The following is a 22,618-nucleotide window of genomic DNA, read 5'->3' as shown; positions in this document are numbered from 1 at the left end:
ACATCTCTGAATTGCGATGCAGGAAGACACTTACCTATTCTTTCTTATACTAGCTGATGGAAATGCAGAGATAGCTGGCATGAGCTTCAGAACTGTAGTTCCAATCCTTAAAGGTTTTATGGACTCATCTAAAAATGTACACTCAAGGCATATTCAAGATGGCAACCGCGTAGGAGCTCTTCTGTCGTGCTCCGTGGTGCGACCAGCAGAACTACACATTTTGCTGCCCCAGTGTACTGGAAGTCTTGCAGGCGGGAGGAGGAGCCTGCCGAGAGTCGCAGCAGCGGTCCTCTGGGAGGCCATGATCGACATGACTGTTCTCCTCACTGTCCCGCTGCAAAGATAGGGGCCGTCATGCTGCTCTGCCTTGGCTGTGCTGTTGGGACTGAGCCCAGCTAGAAGCAGCATCCCACCACTCCAAGCTTGGCTGCACCTTGCAGTCCCCAGAGCCAGCAAAGGTCGCAATGGGCACAGCAGGATCTCCACCTGCGGCTGCAGGGGCCTGGCAGCATGAATGTGCTTCATCTAAGCTCAAAGACCTAGCATCTGTGGCGCCCTCACCAGGGGACGTCGGTGAACACCAGATGCTCCAGCCTACCCCAGCTGCAGAGACCTTGCATTCTGACAGGTGCTGATCACACCAGAGATTACCAATAGCTATCCATGGAAGGTCACTAGGAAGGAGAGCTCAGACTAGCGAAGTGCACACCAATCGTATCTGCAGACCATGAATCAGCTTTGGGGAGGTTTGAGTCCAACCAGTTTACTGCTAACAAGTGGGGGTTCTGCAGGAAGGGGGGCAGACAGAGAAGCACTGCATAGTTTCTCACAATATCCTGCTGTACTTCAGAAGGCTACCCTCTCCTTTTTACCCTCCGTAACCTTTACACTCCACAGCAGCAGATGATTCTCCCATGACCAGGGCAGCAAGACAATAGCTATGGCAACCTATAAACTGAAAAAAGATGCCACCCTGAAAGATATGCTGACTAAGGCTGCCAAGAGACAGCCGGACCCACCACCCGATACGCAGCTTTCAATCACACCACTCAAGACTATCTTCAGCCAACTGCAGAGCAGGAGACTCCCGAGGCACCCATTACTCGCTTCTTCCTTGAGTCCTTCTTCAACATGTCATGGGAAGAATTCACTACCCCAAAGGATGAAGTGGCGGTGGACATGAAAGAAGTCCAAACGAAGGTGGTAGGCTTAGGCCAATGAGCAGCCACTTCAGAAGACAGTGATGATGCCAAAGAAGAGGGACTGAACAACCAGAAGCTAGCAATTCTGGACCTGCAGGAACAGAATCTTGCTTTGCGCTCACAACTGGAAGACCAAGAAAACAGGATGTGCAGATCCAACATTAGAATTAAATGCATCACCCTTGAAGCAGAGAATGGAGATCTCAAGGGTCTGCTCACACACATCTTCAAACAATTCCTTCCTCACCTCATGGAAACGGACATAGTCCTGGACAGCACCCAGAGTGCAACATCCTGCTAAATCTCCTGGTAGGCCACAGGAAAGTCTCACTTGCCCTCATTACTATACGCAGAGAGAGGCACTCCCGGCTGCAGTGAGAACCCACAACTCCCTCATGTTTGAGGACAACCAGGTATGGCTCCAACAAGATCTCTCTTGCAACCAGCCCAATCTTCCCTACACCTGCCCATTCGTATGCATCTGCTCTATGCGACTGACAAGTCCCAACAACCCACACTGTAGATCACAACCTGCTGGACTGTAACTCTCCCTCATGGTGAAGATACTCAACCTCAAGGATAGAGGTCTCAACACCCCAGTAAAATGCTTAGCAACACTCTCTTTACTGTGTGACTCGGACTGTGACATGTCTTCTGCAGCAAACTCACTGCCTCAAACGCAACTGGAAAAGGCTGCAATCAAGATTGTTCCCGACAACACTTTTCCTCAAGCCTTAACAAACAGGCAGGAGTAGCCATTCTCTTTGCCAACAAATTCAAGGGATGCATTCTCGAGACCCAGGCAGAAATCCCACAGCACCTTCTACCACTCAGAATTGCATATGGCCAATGCTACTTTAACTTAGCCTCCTTACATGTGCCCGATGAATATCAGGAATGTGCATGTTAAGAAGAAGCTCTCCTCACCAGTGCATCGTTGTTAAGCCTCCTCAAAGCCTGGAGGATATGCAGATTTTTAGAAAGGGCAAGAACGCCCAATAGGTTAAAGGGGATTAAGTTGAATCCTCTATATCTCGGGGACACATAAGAATGTGTTGGTCAATCTAAAGTGAATGTGAAGGCCGAGCATCCAAACCAAGGTGTGTGACACAGCACAAGTGACACATCTCCCCCAACCTTACCATCCCTTAACTCCCCTCAATCCCCCAAAATCTCAATATAACTACTCTTCACAAGCCCAAAGGGACAGGGAGAAGAAACATTTTTTCCCTTATAGGACTACATGGTGGATAAATACCAGTACCCATCTTCCAGCTCCCTCCTTGTTCCGCCCCACCTAGTTTTATCCTTGGCTTTGAAGTCTTTAGAAATATAACTTCTGAGAGAACTCACAGATTCATTCCCTGAAGATCCTGTGTTCCGGGGAACCCATCTTGTGGAACAACACCAACTTTTTAAAAGCAAGGTATAATTTATCGTATTCCCCACTCTATAATCTCCTGCAAGACATAGAATTTCCTTTACTGAAGAACAATTTCCTATTTATCAGTCATGCTTGTGGACCTCCACTTGATATTTGAAAGTCCACTCTCCTGCTCTCTAGGATGTTCATCCTCCAGGCAAATGATCTTTGCCTTGAAAAGGGATTTTGGCATATATAAATGATCTCCTCCCATCTGTACAACACCTTATTGGCTCCCAGGAAGTCTTCAACTGGTGGAGTTTCCGTCTGGCAGAGAAGTATTTTATATCCATCAAACGTAAAGTCATCTTTGCTCCTCAGGACAGACATGACCTTTTCCTTCAGCTAAAAAAGGTTTTGAGGACATCTGGAGGAATACTTCTTTATGCTCCAACAAGGACTGTTCTACACGTTGGTCTAGCTTTATAGGTTCTGGGGGATCAAGGTTCAAGGGGGGGGGGGCAAAATAGTCTTCAATCTCATTGCCCTCCTTACCTCTTGCAATGCTACTTAGATCTTCAAGGTTCTGTTGATAGAAGCTATTTTGCTGATCACAGGACACTACCTTCTGGCCCACAATTTCTACTCCCTGGACCCATTATCTGCTGAAACCTCAAGCAAAAACACTCTCTCCTCCAGGTCATGTGAGTCTTTCTTAACTTCCTTCAGATCTTTCTAGACTACCATCTACAGCGCTCACAAATCTGTTAGCTCAATATAGAGAGATTCTATGAAGTCCTTGATGACCTTGTTTTGATCATTCTAGGATAAGATTAAAGAGTTCATCTCAACTCCCTCCAACATTGTGCATTTGTTTTGGAAGTCTACTTTCCAGCAATTGAATCAAAAAAATTTTAAATGAATGCTCTTGCTTCCCACTACCACCATCCATGACTTCAAGGGGTATCAGTGGGCAGCCAAGCTTGCACTTTATGTGCAGAAATATCTATATGCAGATAAGCCAAACATCCTCCACTTATTTCAATGGGGTCATCCCACTACACTGCCTCAAGCAATTCAGCCTTTTCCCAGGAAATACTCAGAGGGAAAAAAGACTCGGAGTTAATGAAGGCACACTCCTGGGCAACAAGCAGGACAGTGTACAGCAGTTTTTGTGGCACTCTTCAAGCTGAAGTGTGAGATACCAATGACTTCCAAAGACTTGCTTCTATTGCAGGAGATATGTAGAGTTCATGGTGCTAGTGGCTATATGCTTAAGTACCAGCTCCATTTTTACTTCAGTAAATTTTTCAAGAGACTCACACTAAAGAAGTTAAGTGTAGAAAGGGGAGCCACCAATGTCACATCTCTGTTGCCTGGTGTGGAGTGCAGCACACTAATGATCCAGGGTCACCCCTAGGCGGATGAAGGTAGTTGGGAAAAGGAGAACATTTCAACCAGACAGGGGCTCTACACCAATCTTAGTACCTCATGGCAGACTCATGGGATGTCAATCACGACCTCCCCTCCATCGCCTAAAGGGACAGAAGTCTCTATGTTGCAGGAATGTAACTGATGTAGACGTAATCTCGAGTGTTCCACTCACTGCCTCGGGGCAGTTAACCACATGGAGGGAGTCACTGTGGAGAGGTGCTACTAAAATCATATCCCAGTGTCTTGCTCAGTTCGTGAGGGTGGCTGCCATCTTGAAGGGAGTTTGTGCCGAGTGGAGGTGTACTGCCTGAATTAGTATCTGAAGCCTGACTGCAGACTTGTAGAGGGCATGTAAAGTGTAAGATAGCTTTGTCCGGCGTCTTTCCTGGTTCCTCTCAGAACCAAGAGCAGGCGCTATTTTGGAGGAAATTGTGATGGCATGAAGCAGCCCACAGTAAAGTTCAGCGAATCTTAACCTTCAATGTCAGCTTCGGAGGCCAGTTTAGCATGTCGCTGGAAGGATCCACTGTGCACCACTTTTCCGGGTACAGAGTATTCTGCATCTGTCCAAAGACATATCTAGCACCCTGAGTGTATGGGCACTGATTCCACCCCAGTGGGTAACTCCCCTGAAGAAGGGTCCATGGGCACTTCTTCTATCCAAGGCATTAGGTTCAGCACAGCACACACCTTTACCAAGGGAGTCTCACTAAGACCCCATACCCTGTCTTTCCAAAACCCAGCAAGGACTGGGGATCGTCAATGCATATTGTAAATTTAGGGAAGGCCAAAATGGAGGCGAAGGTGCCTGTAGCTTCTACATCCTAGACCTGGACGCATCTCACTTATCAACTTTGAATGCAAAAAAGGGATAGCTTAGGAGAATTCATAAGTAAGGGAATGATAGGAATTGATGTTACGAACTATTGTGAACTGATCTCAGTGTTAGAGAAGGAAAGTAGCAGTGCCCCTCACGGAAAGAAAAAGAAACGATGGTGCCTGAAATAATGATTGCACATAACATGGAGCCAGTGTCCATTGTAGAGATGGGAAGTGCAATTTTAACTGCCATTATCATAAACGTACTAAAGCCCTGAAATAAGATACAAGATATGACTAGGAACACCGAGTGGTCTATGAGTGACAATAATCAAACATAAGCATGGTGTGGCAGAGTTTCTCTGCAGCAGGAGAAGTAAAAATGAACATAGGCGTAAAGCTTAAACATGGTGGAACTCTGGTAATATGAAGTGATACTTTAAAAGGGTGATATCCATGGTAATAATGAAGAAAAATGTAACAAAATCTAAAACCTACTTTTTTAAGAAAGGGATTGAGGGTTGTGAGTACATTTTATGTGAAAGATGGAAATGCAGTTTGTACTTGCAGTACAAATGCTAACTTTATCAGCTACGTTACAGAAAATAATCACACAATTACATCAACATGCCATCATCTTGAAGTTGTGGCAAAGTCTACACTGGGGTACAGATTGGGAATAATCACTCCTAAAAAGGTGACCATTTCGATGTATAAACGGCAGATATTTCATCTAAGGGGCCTTAATGAAAGCTGCTTACAGAATTATGCATAACCAAACATCCATCATCATTTCATTGTTCTCTAAACACTTGATAAACTTAATTACGGTCAAAAACGCTACTGAAGTTCACCAACTAGTGGTTCCTTAATGGCACACTTCTGTAGAAACTAGTAATAAGACAGACTCATCCTTCGAAGATGAATAAACGGAGTATGACAAAGTAGGTAATAGTGACATGTATTATTTACAAAGAATAGAATACGCAGACATGTGGTATTTTGATTGCATAAAAAACAATTATTACAATTCACTATGCATCCTGTGATTAACAGGCACAGTAGGTGTACCAATGGAGCCTTATAAATGGTCATCTCTGCATCGCTGAATGAATGCTTACCAAAGGGCCAGTCACAAGAGGATTTAAAATATGCAATTTCAAAACAGCAAGACACTATTCACAATAAAATGGGGAGTGCTGGCACACATAATGCATAAAGCTCTGCCATTAAACTGCTATGTAACCTCTGTGTCTCTACAATAAAAGCATACCTGAAGCATAATATCTAAGAAGTTGTATTAAGAATTATGATGGTAGGAAGCAATACCAAAAGCAACTGCAGCCAGTTCATGCATTTTGTTCTTCTCATTATCTATGTTGGGAATCGTAAATATCTACCATGATCGAGAACATGGTAGGAAGCAGCCTCCTAAACTCCACACCACTCAGATGGCCTCTTCAGCAACCACTTCATGGACATCGACACCATGCTAAACCTACTGAAGTGTAACCATGAGAAACCAGTGCAGAAGATTGACTCCCTGTAGAGTCAATAATTAAACACACAATGCCTACTGGAGGAAGGATGGTATATACAGAAACATGCACCCCATTATGTGATCCAGAAACACATACCCAACAGATGCATACCTTTTCCAACAACCAAAGTCCATGGAGAGAAAGGTCCAGCCTCCATAATGGCTAAGTAGGGTAGCTCGAGTCAGTGTGTGTTGTGAAATGTGCATTGTTAAGTTTTGACTGCAAGAACGATTTGGGAGAATTTAAGGAGTGGATGGAGCTGGAAGAAGCAGCAGGTTGGAGAGTCCAGAATAAACCTGTTGCACAACTCGTTTCACAAGCCCTTTTCTGTCTTTTTTGGTTTGAATGTTTTTATTGCATTTTGTAGTATACAATTAATACATATTACAATTGTATATAAGAGACATGCGACACATAACATATCTAGGAATTACCATCGGATGGAACCAGTGCAGCAGTCAAAAGATTCAATGAGCAATATGTATAAAATAGAAATAACAAGCATTGGCAAAGTCAATAGGTTTCGCCTTTGTCTTTTTGTTCTATGTAACTGGCTTACAAATATTTGAACAATGTTATAAATGTTTTATTAAATTAAAAACAAACATTATTATAAAAAATGTCTAATATTTGTAAGCCAGTTACATAGAAAAAAAGATAAAGGCAAAACATTTTGGCATGCGGGAAAGACGGAAGAAGACGACAGAACACTGAGGACAACAGAAGAAGACGGGAGAAGACAGGGAATACGGAAGAAGAGAGAAGATGGAAAAAGAGAGGAGGCATGAGAAGACAGAAGACGTGAGAAGAGTGCAGACGGCATACTGTAAAAGACAGAAGACAGTATGCAGAAAGAAAAAAAAGACGACGGACAGCAATGAAGAAAGAAGAAAGAGAAGAAGGTATTGAAGAAAGAAGACTCTGGCGAAGTAAGAAGACAGCATGGTAGAAGAACAAGCATTTGCAATACAATTGGTCTCGCGTTTGCTCGAGTTAGAGCTATTAGTGTTGTAAATTCCTAACTGGACTTTTCCTGCCACATAAATTGAAAATGTAAAGTAAAACAGTTGACATAAGCAAGTCAATTCAAAGTGTCACGACCGCCATGAAGGTGAAGCAGAGACGCAAAAGAAAAAAAGAAGTTCGCTCGCAGTCAAACGTATCGGCAAACGTGCAATTATCCATGTAACACGGTCGGTCTCCTAGGCGGTAACAAAACCTCCTTAAGGCGGGACAAACGTAAAGCATTTACCAATGTCATTAAAGGATTTTTGAAAGGCAAGTCCATGAATGAGGGAAAGTGAGGGGCGTGAGGTGGGCATGGTTAAAAGCCCACATAGATACCAACACTTGGGAAAAGCAGTGCTTGCGTGCCGCTATGCTCGACCTAAAACAGATGACAGCAACGAAGATAGAAAACAGAGAAGACTGCAGCGAAGAAGGAAGAGACCAGCAAAGAAAGAAGACACCATGCAAGAAGGAAAAAGAAGTACCTTCAGCCTTGCAGCCAGCGGGAAGGACACTGGCCAGTGTCCAATAGGAAGTGACCAGAAGGAGTACTAGGTTTACAGGCAACTCGGCAACAAGATCGGCAAAGAAGATGAAGACAGGAAGTGACATGAAGACGACGTGCTGGCCAATCCGAAGCAGGTGAATCAGAGCAACGTTGGAGTAAGCCAACAGTGAGTTCAGGTAAGTAAGGGGCTAGTTCCAAGCCCCTTTTACGTTTTTTTTTTACCAACAAGAGATTTTGCAAGCATGCGCACAACTGCGCAAGCAGGCGTAGCCTAAACATTATAACCAAATAGGGAATACCCTCATCAAGTCCACGCCATAGTATAACAGGAGGGGGGGGAGCATCCTTTCAGAGAGTCAGTGTGAATCAGGGCTCGAAAAATCTACTCAACCACTCGCTATGGTGAGTTTTATTTTATGAGATCGAGCTATTTTTAGATTCCACTGACCCTTCTGGCGAGTGGTTGAGTAGATTTTTCGAGCCCTGATTCAGGTGTTCTGTTCAGTCAGAAACTGAATTAGCCATTAAGATGTCTTTATATCCTATTCTTGTCACATTTGCTCTGTGTTTCTTAGATAGAGGTCAAAAGTCAGTTTGTCTTCTTGCAATGCAAATACTTTTCCTTGTGACTGCAGAGTTCCAGGATTTTGTAAGGTGAACTGTCTGACCTTTGTGAAATGAAAGGCTTTTGGTATCAGGTTTTTCCTAACACACAATATTTATATAATTAAGTCAACTTTACAAACATTTCAAAATATATTTCAGTAGCTGTGAAAGACCATTTTTTGTACTTATGTGTGATGAAAAAAATATTTTAATAGGATGAGAAAAAAAGTCAACACTTTATTTGGCGATGTGCAAATGAGAAATGTTTTCTGAAACCCAATGTTCACAGATTATTGTTAATACACTAAATAGAGCTAAATAGTTTTATCCGTAAAGCTGCAAGTTAGTGGGAAGGTTTTTGGACATTTTACTGTCTGTAAATGGCTACCACATCATGCTTTAGTAATATATTTATTAAAAGTGCGTGTTTAAACAAACTTAGAAACATTCCTGCCTGGGGGGGTAGGGTTCGGGGGGTGCCGACCGAAAGCCTGCACCTTCGGTGCAGACGGGGAGACCTCTCGGCGTGTACCGCTCCGTCAAGTGGTGGCCCGTGAGTCCATGGTGCAGCCACCACAGGACCCAGGCCACTCTTCACGATGCTGGTCTCTTCTCAGACAGATTGCCCGCCCTCCCCCAGACAGCGGGGCAGCTCCTTCACGCTCACAGGGGTGTGGCGGGGGTTGGGGGGAGACGCACTGGTATAGCGGCAGCGGCAGTGACTCTTCACAAAAAAAGGGGTCAGGAAGCGTGCTTGTTTGCAAGTCAGTTCACTTTTTACAAGGGGCTACCGACAGGCTCCTTTTCGCCTTTCTGGCCGTGGGAGAGAGTGGGCGCTCCCTGAACCTGTACTAGACGAAAATAAAGCACTCCTTGTGCGCTGCTCCTACACAACACCAGGAAACCCTGGGAAATAAGGGTGCACACCAAATGCTGTTCTTGCGCCCGAGTCACCAATGGGTAAAAATTAAGTGCTCTTCGTGGCCTTTGCATAAAAGATGAAGCCCTCTGGGCAAGAATGCAAGCACTCTTCACACGCTGATGCCCCTAGGGTGCTCTCCTCACACTTCACAAGGGCAACGGGCACTCCACTTGAGCCCAGGTGAAGAAAACAGCACCAGAGCAACAGAATGCAGGGGAGACAGGGGGCACACCACTCAGCCCCTGGAGACAGCTGTGGGGGCACAAAGCTGTGGGGCCCAGGCAAGCATGCCAGCACAAGGGCCCAGAAGAAACCTAGCCCGTCACAGGTCAGTCCAACAGCAGAGCGGACCTAAGGCGGTTCCTGGCGAGTCACTCACCAAATGGTGTTCAGTCCATCAGTGTCTCTGTTCTGTTTTCTCTAAAAACAAGGTGAACAATCCCCTGCACCTATACTCAAAAAAGTATTTGATGTAAGAGGGCACAACACCCTCCTTTTCAGCCTTAGCCCTGGCTCCAGATATCAGTATGGGCTAATCAGTCCATTGCGTGAGGGCAGAAAACAGCCTATTCACATGTAAGGTGTGATGCCCCTCCCTTTGCCCAGCCCAGGAAGACTATCAGTATGCAGATGCCTCATCTGTCACACCCAACCCCTCCTGTGCTATGGCTGTCTGGAAAGTATGCACCAAATGGAGCTGTCACTCTGCCCCAGACGTGGATTGGAGGCAGGCTGCCAAAGCACTAGAGTTATAAGCACAGAGAAATGCCCACTTTCAAAAAGTGCCATTTCTACCATGGCAATATAAAATCCATCTAGACCAATAAGCAGGATTCCTCACTACCATTCCAATCATACTAAATATGCCCAGAAGATACAACTTAGACCTATGTCAAGGCATTTCCAATGTAATCCTATGAGAGGAGCAGCACTCACAGTAGTGAGAAACTAGATAGGCTGCTTGCCACTACTAGGACATGTAGTACATAAAGACGTATGTCCTACCTTTTATATACACTCACCCTGCCCGTAGGGCTACCTAGGGCCTACCCTAGGGGTGATCTATATGTAGTAAAAGGGGAGTTCTAGGCCTGGCAAGTAAATTTAGAGGCCAGGCCACTGTGGCAGAAAATTGGGCACACAGGCCTAGCAGTGGCAGGCCTGAGACAGGTTTGAAAGGCTACTTCTGAGGGTGGCGCAAGCTGTGCCGCAGACCCACTAGTAGCATTTAAGAGATACCACTGTACAAGAGAGTTAAAGGTAAATTTAGTGTGCCAATCAGGTGAAAGCCACAAGCAAAGCAACGCAGGTGGGGTCGCCACAAGCAAAGAACGCAGGTGCAGGCAACAGAAGCAAAGCCCGCAGGTGGGGTCCCCACAAGCAAAGCCCTCAGGTGGGGTCGTCACATGCAAGGCACACAGGAGGACGGTTGCCACAATCAAAGCCCACAGGAGGGAGGGTCACCACAAGCAAAGCCCACAGGAGGGGGGTCACCACAATCAAAGCCCACAGGAGGGAGGGTCACCACAAGCAAAGCCCACAGGAGGGGGGTCACCACAAGCAAAGCACTCAGTAGGGGTTGCCAAACGCAAGGGACGGAGAGGGAGTCACCACAAGCAAAGCATGCGGTGGTGGGGGGTCACCACAAGCAAAGCACGCCACGAAGGGGGAGCGACAAGCAAAGCGTGCAGCAGTCGCCATACGGAAAACACTCAGGGGGTTTGCCACAAGCAAAGCATGCAGGTGTTTGGGTGAGCGGGTGTGGGTGTCACCACAAGCAAAGCACGCGGGGGGTCGTCACATGCAAAGCACACAGGAGGGGGGTCGCCACAAGCAAAGCACGCAGTTGGGGTGGCCACAAGCAAAGCACGCAGTTGGGGTGGCCACAAGCAAAGCACGCAGTTGGGGTGGCCACAAGCAAAGCACGCAGTTGGGGTGGCCACAAGCAAAGCACGCAGTTGGGGTTGCCACAAGCAAAGTACACAGGGGTTCACCACAATCAAAGCGCCAGGGGGTTTGCCACAATCAAAGTGCACGGGGTGGTTCGCCACAAGCAAAACACACAGGGGGAATTGCCATGAGGAAAGCACACATGGGGAGGACTGCTGCAAGAAGAAAAAGCACACGGGAGATTGCCATAAGGGAAGTACACAGAGAGAAGTGGTTTGGTTTGTTAGAAGAAAAACACATTGGGGGGGGTCAAAATTAAAGCAGAGGAATTCACCAGATGAGAATGATCAAAACGAAAGCATAGGGAAGGTAGGTCCCCAGAAGGAAAGCACTGGGAAATTCTCAGGAGGAAAGCCCAGAAACGGGGGGATAGGGGCATCACCAGAAGAAAAGTCCAGACAGGGGTCCTCAGAATTAAAGGACAGAGTGGATCACAACGAAAGCACAAGGAGTGTACCAGAAGAAAAGAAGGAGGGTTGGCAGAAGGAAAGTACAGGGTGAGGGCGCCAGAAAGAAAGTACAGGGTGAGGGCGCCAGAAAGAAAGTACAGGGTGAGGGCGCCAGAAAGACTGTACAGGGTGAAGGCGCCAGAAAGACTGTACAGGGTGAAGGCGCCAGAAAGACTGTACAGGGTGAAGGCGCCAGAAAGACTGTACAGGGTGAAGGCACCAGAAAGACTGTACAGGGTGAAGGCGCCAGAAAGAAAATACAGGGTGAAGGCGTCAGAAAGTACAAGGTGAAGGCACCAGAAGCAAAGTTCAGAGTGAAGGCACCAGATGGAAAGTCCAAGTTGAAGGCACCAGAAGCAAAGTACAGAGTGAAGGCGCCAGATGGAAAGTCCAAGTTGAAGGCACCAAGAGGAAAGTACAAGGTGAGGGTACCAGAAGGAAAGGAGGACAGAGGGAAGGCACGAGATGGAAAGTGCAGCAGGGGCTCCAGAATAGTAGTTTTCAAAATGTGGGGCTGGTCCCCCAGGTGGACCTTGAGAGATGTGAGAGGGGCACCAGGATTTCACTAAGAGATGCATTAAGTAAGATCCACAGACAAACATCTGTCTGAAAAGCACGGATGTGATTTTTATTTGGAGAAAAACTGAGTGGTTTTGAGTCATTATGTAATAGGCCATCAGTAACAAGTTTATTGGCTGGGACTAGGTGCCAAATTGGGACCTCTAAATAACCCATCCAGTCTCACTCACTCATTTCTAATAAAACAGCACTCTGATTGCTAACAACATGTTATCAATTATGGTTTTGCTCTTTATAAGGGGTAACAACATTTAATTAGTGTTTTAATTGTTAAATATGTACAGAAGTATGCTGTATTTGGATCTTATACTTTTGCATTTATCTTTGTACGGACAGGCTAAAAAATGTCAACATGCAGAGTACTCTAGATAAAAATTCTGGTTTAAAGTGGCACATACACCACAGGTCCAACTGCCTGACGTGTAGAAATAAAAGGCAAGAATGAACATCATTTTTGTAAATATTTGTTTGACGCCCTACATAGGCCCTTACACATTGACTTCTTTGCTTACAACAGATCTATTTTTTCTATGGGATTCACTGTAAGAAAAAAGAAAGAACATTGCGCTTGATTAATTCATTAAATACGCCCCAACACCGAGATCTCACTTGAAATGTTTGGCTGGCTTGCTGCGTTTTACACTACATATAGTTGGTGTAATGAATTGAAAAACACTACTGTAAATCATTTTTCTATATTTGTTAGGTAGCGTGTTCACAAAACCCACCAAAAATTATTTATTTGGGCTTGCTTCCACTACTGAACATGTTGTAGAATAATTGTGAGAAAATAGGTTGGCCCTTTCGGGGGGAGGGCAGGCGATGAAATTACTTTACACAAGACTGCGTGGGGTGTCGTTATATGGATTTGATCTAATCTTCTTTGAGTTACAAATATGGTCATGCCTTAAAAAAGAAATACATTTTAGTGAGAGCGCCATCTTATTCCGGTTAGTAGATAGTATTGTCATACCATCCAAGTAGATCCAAACCAATCTCTTTGAGGAGAGGGGAGTAGATTGCTCCGAAAAATGTGATTGTGACCTAATGAATCCCCAGTACTCGGCTGCTGTCGACCAAATACAATATACCTGTTAACTTCGTGGTCACCTGGCACTCTATATTTCAGGGTATGAAAGAGGGCAAGGAGGCAAAAGCGCAGGTAAGTAACTGGTTTTGACAACACACTGTGAAAAGGGGACACCGGGAAGGGAGTAAGGAGATTGCAGCTACGCAAAGGTCACACAAAGTCCAAGACAGCCGTGAGGCCGGGGACACAGACAGGCAATGATTAAGGGATGACAGGGGGACATGGTGCCAATGGAATAAAATAGGCTTACCTGATATGCTGTGAGGTCCACAGGTGCCCCAAGCTATGGCCTTGCTCGTAGTAATCGCGAGGCAGGGGATGTACATTAAATAGTTAATCAATGACACCGGATTTAATCTTGTACACCGTACCGTTCGGAAAAGATCTCATCTGCTGGGTCACCCCAAACACCGGCGCCGGTGTAAACTGTACGGGTGTTGGAGTAAAGGTTCTTCCAAGGCGGCCTGAGTTGACTGGGCTCTAACTCCGCCCCGCAGCAGCTGCTCCTGCACCATCCGCCCCCGAGAGCCACCCGGTCTGTACCGGCTTCATGTTCGCATCTTCCGGGCTCCAGGTCGACCGGCCTAGCTAAGTGTCTGAAAGGCGTCTTGGTGTATTGTTGTGGCACACATCCGTGTCACCCCTCGAGTACCCTTTTTCGGACAATAAGTGTGAAGTGCATTGGTGCCAGCCTTCCATCCCACATAAAAGAAATCGTGGCTCAGGTGGCCAACTTTTTGTTATCATGTGGCAGGACACGGCCCCCGCAGAGATATTGGAAGATGTTTGGGAGACAGGAATTATGAATCGCTGAGCGCATTTTGATATTTATGTCTAAAACTATTCTGAAAGAGATAACTCGGCTGGGTATCTATTATTGAGTCTGATTAGTGTGTCATACCCTTTAGTACAGCCTGAAGGGAGCCTAGACTGCTTACTGTTGGCGTCTTTGGAGAGCCAGCTTTCCAAATGATTACTCCTGCTAGAGCATATTCATTTCCAGGACTGTGCTTTAAACGGAGTTAATAAATCTTTTGGCCCAGCATAAGGGTGTGGAGGAAAGAGGGCATCAACTTCAACAATCAATTAAATCAATAGCATCACTCATGCAGCCAAACAAAGAATACAACAAACTGAAATAAACTCAGAGGGTGTTTATTACAGATTAATGCTCAGAGTGACACAGATAATTCTCAAAAAGACAGTTAAGATACAGAATCATGATAGGTTGTTCAATCTTCTAAAGAAGTTCAAACAAATGCATCAAGAACCCTAGGCATTCAATAACTGCTACACCCAAAAGCAATAAGAAAATTTGAACAGGAGTAAACAAACACTGTCTATTTCTGTTAACCATTTAGCAATTCTACAATTTTCATAACCTGGGCAAGGGAAAACCTTATGAATTTGAAAACCCATTTAGCATGTGCTGGGACTAGCACATATGGGGAAAAAGGCAAGAAGCATAATAAGGACAAAAATAATTTGGGAAAAGAAAATCTTGGGAAACCGGTAACTAACCAAGGTTGAAAAAGTAGGTAAAAAGGGAAGGTGTCAGCATTACAGAACCTTGGTCAAGAGTCTCTGGGTCAAGGGAAAATCTAAATCTCAGCAAGGCATTTCAAAGGGGCAAAGGGTAAAGAGGATTTTACCGCTCAGAGTCCAAGTGGTTCAGCATCTAAAGGGTAGACCAGAAGATCTGCTCTGCGGGTTCTGGAATGGGGCTCTGCTCAAGAGGAAAACAAGGAGAGTGTTCAAACGGAAAGTGCTGTAAATCTATCTGGGGATCAGTATATTAAAGTTCATAGGGCCAGATGATTCGTCCATCCATCACTCCATATGACACAAAAGGTGAAAATGTCCAAAGGCAAACAGTGATGTGATTCAGACCACAACATCAGTGAAAGTTCTCAGGTTCTTCATGTGAAGCAAATACCCATCTTAAGTCATCCATACAAATTGAAACATTTGTATTCATATTTATATCACAGATCCTGACTGTGCGCGGTTCAAGGTTTAATTCCAAAGCCTACTATGCATAAAACAATAGAGTATCTTTTTCCAAGTTAGCTTCCTCATGAGAATGATATCTGAAGGAACAGAACATGTTAACAAGAATAACTAAACATTTTCTGCACAGTCACAAAGCAGGAGCTTACAGGCCTCACTTAAGCTAATGCAAATTAATTAAAGCATTACATTAATTTATGAATTTAATATTCATTTAGCAGCCTAAGCCATTATTTCAATATTAAGCTAACACATTTGTTCATGTTGCAATAAATCCAAAACAAAAAGTCTCAGTTAACCCTTTCATATAACTATAACATAATACTGCATTCTCTACATTAGCATGTCACTTTTAAAATATTTCTTGCATGAAATCCATTATTGTTTTAATACAAGCTATTAATTAACATGATTAAATATAAGATGGAAACAAATTAATCTGTTAAATATAAACTCACAAGGCTATGCCGCATGCCTTTCGACAGCCTACAGTGAATGCACGTTAATATGGCTTTTCAGTGCACCACTTTACAACTAAACTACTAGTACTTTGACTAACGTAATGCATATATTGTCACATACAGATGATCACTTTGACATGAGGGACAATACTAAAATTTCAGCTACATCAACTCTGTCTGTAACGCCGCGCTCTGACACGGCGTCTCTTTCTGTCCTCGCGGGTGGAACGCGCTACCGATATTCGGAGCGCCGTTCTCCGCGTTTTTTGACTATGCTTTCTGGGAAGCCTATATTTTGCTCCCGGTCGCGCTACACTTACTTGTAGCCTTTTTTCTTCTTTTATTGTTAGTGGTGGGTTTTTTGTTGGGCCTTTTGCCTGTCTCTATCCATGTTGTGTCCATCTTGTCTTCTTCATGTTTTTATCTCAGCATGCTCTGTTTTCTTTTATACTACTTCCTTTTTCCTATACTGGTCTATGGGCTTTTCCCAATCCAAGATGGTGTTACTTCCCTTTCCTGTGATGTCACTTCCCTTTTTCTCAGTATATAAGTCAGTCAGTCTTGTTCCTCCTTGCTTTGCAAACACTTCCTTCTGGTTGTGCTGTTCGCTCCTGTTCTTTGTTCCTGCTTTTTTGCCTTGGGATATTTTTGCCTGTTCTTTGTTCCTGCTTTTTTGCCTTGGGAGATTTTTGCCTGTTCTTTGTTCCTGATTTTGCCTTGGGAGATTTTTGCCTGTTCTTTGTTCCTGCTTTTGCCTTGGGATATTTTTTCCTGTTCCTTTTTTCCTGCCTTGTACCCTGGATATTGCCTATTTTTGTTTCCTGTTGTCAAGTCCTGTTTTTTCTTGTTTTCCTTCAGGAGTTCCTGTTAGAGGTTTTTTCCCCCAGTGTTGGGGTTTTTTCCCTCTGGGACTCCTTCTGGAGGATACGGTCTGCTTTGGCGTAGCCTGTCAAGCGGCACCGTGGCTACTAGAAGGGGTCGCTCTTATCTGGGAACATCCAGGACCTGTAGAAGACTTGGTGTATTCGCCAACCCGAAATCCAGAGGTGAGAAGTCCAGCGCAGTACGTGACACTGTCAACCTAATGGAATGATATAGTCATCTGGCTTGAAACCTCATGGTAAACAACAGTATCCACCACGGATACAGTTGTTAGTGCTTTTCTTGTGCAAATTTGGGGCCCTTAAAAACCTATCTGATGAATCAAAGTTCACAACCAAGGCTGGTCAATAAATCAATACAATTAAGTAATGTAAAGCACATTATTTTCCACAGGGAACACAAAGAAAGTTTAAGTTTCAAGCCATAAAGGTTTATAAAATGTTAAAATGTTTACAGATGGCAAAAACATCAAGTTAGTATCAATAGTCAATATATGAATGCATAAATCAATATGAAGTTCAAATCAAAGTTATGAGAAAAGGGGAAAAAATAGCATGCAGTCACATCAAAGAAAGAGGTTTAAAAAATCAATTCTCCCATAACGAGAGTAGCCTAAAATTCCTACTGTTCTCTAAGTTGCATGCACGCATTTTTCTCTCTGTTCTATTCCTTAGTCTTCTCTGCACTACTGTAAATCACGATATTGTAATATGTTCACACCCACACATAGTTCCCATAAAGTGATCCAATCAGGTTATAGTAAAAAGCGCTCCCTTTCAATTTAACCTTTATCAACAATAACAGGAAATACATTAGACCAGCCTGTACTATGCAGGCGCCCTCTCGGATTCAGTACTAATTCTAACATTATGCAACCATTGCAACAAAAAGAAAACATTTCTTAACACAAGAAAGTAAGGAACAGAACACTATGTTCAACAGCTTTGAAATTCAGCTTGCTTAGAAATTTAGGTTCACATGTCATGAAGCAAGACGGCAACCAACTGAGCAGAACCACAGCACCAATGAGATTCGGTAGCAAGTGCTAGAGTTGGTAAAACTGGATAGTTGTGGTGGAGACATGACAACTAGCCTGAACTAAAGGGAATGCAAATGGATTGCTGCTCTACAGAGTACAACCTATGGACTGAATGATGTCTATGGTCTTCGTTGTGGGGCTACATTCAACAGATGAAGCGTATCATGTTCATGTGAAGTGGGGAGACGGACAGTTAATAGTCCATAGGACTCCACATTCAGTTTGAAATGTGAGGTGTAAAAAACTGTGATATATGGATCATGTGAATAATTGTGATGCCTGGCGCACATCGGGTTGCACTGCTTTACTATGTACACTCCAATTCTTTTACACATGATCTGTTGAACTAGGCGCCAAGCTAATACATGTACATGTCAACTGTATTCCTTGAGGAGTGATAATTTGTGATTCACCTACGGTATAAAGGTTGTACCAGAGGTCTCCAACCTTTTCTGTAGTGAGAGCTACTGCTGATCAGTGAAAATCATTGTGAGCTACAGAAGGCTAGACAACTTGTGCATTATTACCAGACTCCCCCATGGCAAACTTCCCTGACTTTAAGCCTAATGTTCATAGAACCAGATGCTACGGTTTGAACAAAATACTTTGACTAGGGGACTATGACAGGACTGCCAGGTGTGTCCGTGAAAGTGTGCTCTTTGTGGATGTATGAACATGTGTGCATATGAATGTGATATTTGTGTGTGGGTAGCTGGGAGCCAGTGTCCTATGTACTTGTTGTACGGGGCATACCTTTCGCCATATGTGGGACCATTACAAGTATAACACAAACATACAACCATGTTTTTGAATGGGAGAAATTTAAAGTGCAAAAATGTTCATAATGTGGAAAAAATTTCTGCACTTAAAATTTCTCCCATTTAAAAAATGGTTGTATTCTTCAGTTATAAATATTCCACAGCGTTCTAATGGCCACTGAGAGCAAGAGGCCTGCTGTTTGTAAATGCAACCCTTTGAAAAATAAATTGAGAAAATTAAATTGAAAAGTTAACTTAAATATACAGAAACTTTACATTTTTATTTTCTCCGATTTAAAAGCATTGAGAAACAGTATTTTGTTCTCACTTCCAATACTGAGTTGACAAGGATTTTTATTTAAGAGTTAAATACCTTAGTGTTTCAATTCTTCACCTCCGTGACCTGGGTCATAAATCTGACTCCAGCACTGCTCCTTATCATGCCCTACTATCTGCAACCTGGTGATATTAATTTTAAATAAACACACCCTTCCCTTAACTTTAAAAGGAAACTTGTGACCTTGTGTTTACTTAAAAATGGACTCCAGGCTGTGAGCTACTCTGAAGGGGTCTGGGAGGTACTGGTAGCTCGCGATCGACTGGTTGAAGACACCTAGGTTGCACATTCCACCTATTATTCACATGTGTTGTACTACGAGTCATGATAATAATAAGTGTACATGAGATCTGTGTCTCTTTCAAGAATGGTTAGAGTTTGCCCTGACATCTGATTCACATGGATCTTAGAATAGGCTTTGAATGATTACTGTAGACACATGCTCCTCCATTGAAAGCAGCCCGTATAGTAGTTAGTTCCCTCCCATAGACCTCTGAACTATATGTTCTCTGAGGGGCACTCCACACACAAATTGCCCAATGGTTACTAATTGGAGATTCTAAAACGTCAGGAAAGACCAGTGTTTGATACAAGATACACTCCAAGATGGCTGCCTCATTCGAAGGTTAACGGTCTAGTGTCCTGTGACATTTAGTTATTTAAGAGGTAGCTTCCCACTCATTCTCATTTTGTGAGACACATCGGTAGAGACTCAAAGTGCATCCAGACCTTCATGAACAAGTAAATGATGTATCGCAGTATGGCACCTTAGACTTGAGACACTCGATATTGTGGTTGAGCATACATTTATTTGATGATGAAGCATTGATTTACATTGCCACATTAGTCTGGTGAGAATTAGCACCATTGTTATCCCAATGAGTACTTAAAGTTGCATGTTTCAGTCTCACACGCACGGAGGGACATGGTGATGCACTTGTGTGATGTTGGGAAGGTATGCTTGCCTCACACAGGTAATATACAGGTGCCATTAGGGTGTAATGTAACACCCAAACAAAGTCAGTCACACAAGGTATGACATGATGCCATAGGTATGCCGTCTGTCATGTGCCCCAAGAGGTATGAGACACTGTGTGGTGATCTGGATGACGCTGACAGATGGTGTTCATCATTTATCTCTTATTCGTTTGCGCCTTGTAATTGATTAGATCTCATTCGGTTACACAAAATGCTGAACGCAGTGATGCTCACATATGATAATGTGAAGATACACTTGCCCCATACAGGTAAAACAAAGTGCCACTCAGGTGTTATTGAACACTTGTGTGTGGATAGTCACACATGGAAAGACATGTTGCTACAGATATGACAACGTGGAATGTTGCCTATCACATGCACCAGACACTATGACACTGTTTGGTGATATTTATGACACCGACAGATGGTGTTGATCATGATTGATTAGGATCTCATTTAGTTGACAATAGGTCAATATACAATATAATTTCTTTTCAGAGTAGTGCACAACGTCTAACGCTTATGTGCACATCAAGAATGCACATCAAGAATACACATCAGACCAAATTGGTGGTGAGTAGACTATATTGTGGAAGCAATGCTCACAACTGGAACAAATATTCCAATTGCTAAATAGGACATTTGCTTCTGTTTCTTTATCAGTGTTTTCACTAGTGAAATGACTTGTCCTGATGAGACTCTGTGAATAATTGTAAGGCCGAAACATCAACACAAGGATACCTTGGTCTGCATTCTGGGTTGTATTTAGGGAAAGACTTTGATTTGCTAACAAACTTTGGCATAGTGATATTGAGACTATGGCTTCCATTGAAAGAATTGTTGTTTTTATTCTGTACATAGTCATTATCTGCACCTTGTTCACACACTGCACCATCTACACTAGTATCACCAAGAAAAAAACACATTGTTGTTATATACCTATGTAATGATATATAATGGGATTGTGAATACAGATGATTGTTTTGCATAAATAAGGCAATTTCTCTTGTATTTATTACACTGACTGAACAGTTGAATTGACCTATGATACCAATGATGAATACATAATGGTTCCTACAAGAAGGAGTCCCACTGAACCAGCATTGTTTTAGAAATATATAGACCCAGATCCACTGGGAATACTGGGTAAGTATTTGTTTTGGAATGTATGTTCAATGCAGCCACTGAGTCTTCAAAGATTAAGTATTGAGTGCCTAACCCTACGTGATTAGGGTACTATAGCAAAAGAGACATTATCATATTCCGAAGAATATTTAGCTAAGATAATTTAAGGACCACTGCTAGGACAAAAGACGCCAGCAGCACAGAAAAAAACAATCTGAATTAGAACAACTTAAAAAAATAAGAAAGAGAGCTGTAAGAATAGAGTTACATGGCAAGTTGTTGATCAAAGATTTGAAGGCAGATATAATTCATGTAGGGCTACAGATAACGAATACCCCTATTATCTTTATCATTAATGAGAAATTTAGAAAGAACTTTAGTTTTATTGCCAATAATTACTCACAATACTGGATAGTACTGGGGATTGACACCACCCTAGAGGCACTCAGAGAGGTAAAAATTAGATTATGGAATTAGAATTTAAAAAATCAAGACCAGTGGGGTGGTTGAAAACACAAAGGCAGCCCTTTAGCCACTTGCAGAAGGCAATTGATGGATTCCATTCCCTCAATCCGGGGAAGAAGATAGATAAGGTGCAAAAAGACACAAACAGCTAAAACAAAGAACAAGTTCGCCCATACTTAAAAAGGATTTGTATATGCAGAACTTGTCCTGTGAGAGTAAAAAGCTTTATATTTTCAGATTCCTCAGTAAGCTCGGATGATCAAGAGATGCAGGACCATGTTCTGCTGGCCCCTGAAACACACCAGACAATCTAAACAACTTTTTTTTGGAATGTCACCCCTGAGGAGCGGCAGACCCAGATGATATGGGAGTATTCGAGGCATAGGATGACAGGAGAAACAATACCAACCAGGGGATAGGCAGACCAGAAACCAGTACTACCAGTAGTGAATACACCACACCCCTTGACCATCTTCAATATCTCAAACCATATTTTGAATGATGATGAGGAAAGAATATTAGGCAGAGGACTGGGATTTGTTATAGCTAAAAAACAGATTTCTTTCAAAATAAGATTCAAACTTTTCCAGTTCTTCAGGAAGATAAGAGTGAGACATTTCTTCAAAGGACAAGAAAGTAGAAGGAATAAGGATACCACATGCCTGGCTCTTCAATGTACCTTTTACCCATAAACACATCTCATGCCTCTGGAGATCATTGCATTTGAACATATTGTTCTTAAACAAGTAAATATCCTAGAACAACACTTTTTAATATCACCAAAGCATGAAGGGTGGTCTTACAGCCTCAAAGGAAAAACCTTGCCATAACAATAACACCAGCTGATAAAGGGGGAGCTATCATTATTCAGGATACTGACATATATGAGGCAGAAGTACTAAGACAACTTAACAGGTAACATTACAAAAGCTTGGCAAAGATCCACCCTCCCCCAAAGGAGATGCAGGGCGAGATTCAAAGAATCTCAGAAACAGGACTCTATGCATATGGCTTAGTGAGAGAGATACTATGTACCTAAACAAACAATGCCAGAGAATACCAGTAATATATATACGTTACAGAAAGTACAGA

The 22,618-nt window shown here is 43.3% G+C and overlaps 1 protein-coding gene across 8 annotated transcripts in view; it reads right to left on the bottom strand.

Annotated features, from left to right (window-relative positions):
- Positions 1–13,973, bottom strand: part of TMEM94 (transmembrane protein 94) — a 543,968-nt gene extending 529,995 nt beyond the window's left edge. For 2 of the 8 annotated variants that reach the window (XM_069200153.1, XM_069200150.1), the window contains exon 1: positions 13,722–13,973. The gene's annotated coding sequence lies outside the window, so the exon portion shown is untranslated. The remainder of the gene's footprint in view (positions 1–13,721) is intronic. The other 6 variants (XM_069200146.1, XM_069200149.1, XM_069200148.1 and 3 more) reach the window with 5 other exon arrangements.
- Between the last annotated feature and the right edge of the window lie 8,645 nt (positions 13,974–22,618).

The sequence above is a fragment of the Pleurodeles waltl genome, chromosome 7 (assembly GCF_031143425.1).
Source record: "Pleurodeles waltl isolate 20211129_DDA chromosome 7, aPleWal1.hap1.20221129, whole genome shotgun sequence".
NCBI classification, from domain to species: domain Eukaryota; kingdom Metazoa; phylum Chordata; class Amphibia; order Caudata; family Salamandridae; genus Pleurodeles; species Pleurodeles waltl.
This window is presented reverse-complemented; position numbering and strand designations above follow the sequence as displayed.